Genomic DNA, 4,237 nt, shown 5'->3' on the forward strand with positions numbered 1-4,237 from the left:
ACTTCTCTCTGCCCATTGAAACATGTTTGTAAACTGTGTTGGAGCCAACTTCTGGAGATTTGATTGGTAAGTCTGGATGCAAGCGGAGAGAACAGGAAGGCACATGCAAGGCTGAGCACAGTGTTAGCCAGTGTTAGCTTTGGTCTAGTCCCAGACAGGTGGCTGGTGCCACTTTTGACAGGACCATCATCTGTCCTCCATTGCTGCCAAAATAAGGAATTCCTGCCTTTCTAAGTGGGTACAAATGTTAGGCACCAGGACCACATATATGATAAATAGGGTGTTTTTTGTTTTTTAAATCACAATTTGCCAAGAGCACTTTATTTTTTCTTTTCGACATCCTGTTCTGCAGCCTCCTTGGCCCTTTTTGCCGCGATGCCAAAGAGCCAGGCAATGGCGCGGGCCATGCGGAGCCTGGCGACCACCTTGAAGTTCTTCTCCTCCTCTGTGATGGCTCTGGCTTTCTCCTTCTTGTAGACGTTTCGTATGGGCATGACTGGTCCCGTCAGCTGGGTGGCCAATCTGAGCTCTTCAGCAGTGCTCTCTCCTTTCTTGAGGGCCGTGGGCTTCCTGGGGAAGAGGATGAACTTGGAGCGGTACTCCTTGTGCCGCTGCACGTTGGCCGGCAGGGACTCCGTGCGCTTGTTCCGCCGCCTCAGATCCACTGAGATCCCAATGGTCCGGGGCACCTTCTTGTGGATGCCAGCCACCCTCAGCTCCTCCAGGCTGAAGCCCCTGCCGGCGCCCACCTTGGTGTGGTACCTGACCGTGGGGCATCTCACCACCGGCTGGAGGAGGCCAGACGTGGGGCGCGGGGCAATGAGGCGCGCCTTGGCCTGCTGGCCCCTGCGTCTGCGGATTTTGCCGGCCGGCTGGTTGAACCACGTGGCCCCACGCCCCTGACGGCCCTTGTGGGAGTGGGGCTTCAGGATCATGCCATTCCGGCTGGACGCCACGGCTGCGGCCGACTGGCCTCCTCTGAGTGCAAAGACAGGGTGTTGTTTTTTTTTTAAATAGATTTATTTATTTTATTTTTGGCTGCATTGGGTCTTTGTTCCTGCGAGCGGGCTTTCTCTAGTTGCGGGGAGCGGGGGCTACTCTTCGTTGCGGTGCGTGGGTTTCTCATTGCAGTGGCTTCTCTTGTTGCGGAGCACGGGCTCTAGGGCACACAGGCTTCAGTAATTGTGGCACACGGGCTCAGTAGTTGTGGCTCGCGGGCTCTTACAGCGCTGGCTCAGTAGTTGTGGCGCATGGGCTTAGTTGCTCCGCAGCATGTGGGATCTTCCCGGGCCAGGGCTCGAACCCGTGTCCCCAGCATTGGCAGGCGGATTCTTAACCACTGCACCGCCAAGGAAGTCCCAGGCTGGGTGTATTTTTTTATAGGAAAAATATGTGGAACAAACAATGGTGTTTGTTCTCTAGTCTCATTTTGATGTTTCGCTCCGAGTAAATTCTGACTAATATGAGAGCCAGTCTCTCTGTAGCTAATTTGAAGGATGGGGATTGGTGATTGTAGAGCGATAACAGCATGTCAATCAACCTGTCCAACAGTCAAAGACATGTTTAAAGAGTAATATTTAGTTATTTGAGAATGTGGTGAAATAGCACTCAGAAACTGTTATTGGGAGGAAGTAAGGTAAATTAATACAAACTTTCTAGTATGCATTTTGGGAACATGTTTCAAAAGCCTTGAAATGTTCATTGTCTTTAATCAAATAATTTTATTTTCAGGAATTTATCCTGAGGAAGTAATCTTATATTTGCACAAAGGCTTATTCAGAAAGATCTTTGCAGTGTTATTTACAATAATGAGAAACAACACAAAGTTCAACAACAGAATTGGTTAAATTAACAATGCTACATCTATGTGTTAGAATATGAGCCATTAAAAATTATATTCAAAGATTGAAAAATGTTAATAATTTTACAGTTAAGTGAGGGTTGCATGCACATGAGGGTTAATTATGGTATTCTCTATACCTTGGATTGCAGTTGAAATTTGTGATAATAGAAACTAAAAACTCTTGTCCTCAAAGAATGTTTACATCTAATGGAAAATGCTTATAAGGTATTATTAAATGGAAAAGACAATTTATCTAGCAGTATGTATTGATGTATGGTAGGATTCTGTAGGATTCTAGTTTTGTAAAAAGAAAACTAACCTTTCTGTTCATTTTATGTATTGAAAATATATTTATGTAATGTTAACAGTGGCTGTCACTGGATGGTGCAAATATAGAAACTGTAGATTTTTCCTTTTATATTTCTTTATATTTTCAAACATCCATTTAATAAGCCTGTAATACTTTTATAATCAGCAAAAGTAATAATTCAATATTAAAAGGGAGGAGAGACTTTTAAAAGAAGGGCGGAGAGTCCGACAGGTCTTAGTACTGGTTTGTAACTTACTGGCTACATGACCTGGGGCAAGTCTCTTTGCCTTCCTAAGCCTCAGTTTTATGTCTGTAATAAGAAAAAAATTTACCTACTTTATGGGGTTTAGCGAAGATTAAATAAAACAATGCAGATAAAGATTCTAACATGATATCTAATGGAGAGTGAGGCTCAGTAAATGTTATTTTCATAAAACCTAAGTTTGACTTCTGCTGTGGTCACAATAGCATAACTGGTAGCTGGTTAGCGTCCCCGAAATAAATATGTAACTAGAAAACTGGACAAAATATATAAAACAACAGTCTTCAGACTTTGAACAACAGGTACACAGAACTCTGATTCCTGAGAGAAAGAATACGAATTTGATGAGCCCTCTAATTTCCCACGCTTTCTATAGTAGGGAGAGAAGCTGCAAGCAGAACATGGCAGCCTCACTGAAATGAGGAGACAGATATAGATCAGAGTTTGGAGCAGTTGAGGCAACTGGAATTTGTGGGGCAAGTTCCCAAACCAAAAGAAGGTTTACAGAAAAAGGGCTGTATAATTGTTCATAGGATCCCCTTAAGTCTTTGGCCAAATATTAGGCTGTATATGTGTAAGGTGAGACTCCATAAGCTGGGCACATAGAACTATTACCAGAGAAAGAAAAACTACCAAGCTTGCAAACTGAACAATAACTAGAGCTTGCAGAGGGTTGAGAGACATTCTACTTCCAATTAGCCAGAATTCAGTAGGCTCCAGAAATACCACACCTTAGGAGTAAGGCTAAAGTAGCCCTAAAATAAAGGATACTTTAGACCCTCCCAAGAAAAACTTGAAAATAAACCTCAAAAGACCAAGCTGATCCCCAACTAAATTAACTGCTTACAAGAAAAAAGCTCAGCCAGCACCGTCCAAGGGAAAACAACACAAATCCAGACACTCAACAATATGACACTCACAGTGTCCACAATCTGGTAAAAAGATTACCGGGCATGTGGGAAAACATGAAAAGATGGTCCTTAGCCAGGAAAAAAAAGTCAGTAGAAACAGGTACATAAAGGACAGAAATGATGGAATTAGCAGACAAGGACTTTGAGAGAGCTATTGTAAATATGCTTAAGGATTTCAAGAAAAACTCAATGAACACAATGAGAAGTGTGGAAAATTATAATGAAAGAACCAAATGTAACTTCTAGACCTAAAAATCAGAAATGCATAATTCACTGGATGGGCTTAGCAGATGATGGCACACAACAGGGGAAAAAAAAAAAAGGAGTTGAAGATATAGCCAAAAAAAAAAAAAAGTTCAAACTGAAGCTCGGAAAGAAAAAGAGAGAGAAAATACATACATACATACATACATAGAGCCCCAGTGACCTGTGGGTAAATATCAAGCAATCTAACACATGTAAATTGAGTGTGGAAGAGATATTTGAACAAATAACGGCTGAAATTCCAGATTTGATTTTAAAAATATATATTTACCAAGAGATGCAATAAGCTTAGCAAACCCCAAACAGGATAAATACAAAGAACCAAATCAAGATTTATTTTAATCAATTTTCTGAAAACCAGTGACAAAGTGCATGTGTTAAAACAACTAGAGAAAGAAAGTCACGTTACATTCAGGGGAACAAAGATAAGATTTTCCACTGATTTCACATCAGAAATAATGTTAAGCCAGAGAGGCTTAATGTTAAGACACAGAGAAGCATAGAAAGAAAGAAAATATTATCTTAGAACTCTAATATGCAATAAACATAACCTTTTAAAATGCAGATGAAACAAAGGTTTTTTAGACCAATAAAGGCTAATTACTAGAAAATAATTCTTGCCTGCATAATAATAATAATAATTAAAA

General features: G+C 41.2%; 1 pseudogene across 1 annotated transcript; it reads right to left on the reverse strand.

The window, feature by feature from the left end:
• Positions 1–306: 306 nt before the first annotated feature.
• LOC136123575 (large ribosomal subunit protein eL13 pseudogene) lies at positions 307–977 on the reverse strand (annotated as a pseudogene). The gene has a single exon (XR_010655916.1). The product of XR_010655916.1 is annotated as a large ribosomal subunit protein eL13 pseudogene (transcript).
• Between the last annotated feature and the right edge of the window lie 3,260 nt (positions 978–4,237).

The sequence above is a fragment of the Phocoena phocoena genome, chromosome 5 (assembly GCF_963924675.1).
Source record: "Phocoena phocoena chromosome 5, mPhoPho1.1, whole genome shotgun sequence".
Classification (NCBI taxonomy): domain Eukaryota; kingdom Metazoa; phylum Chordata; class Mammalia; order Artiodactyla; family Phocoenidae; genus Phocoena; species Phocoena phocoena.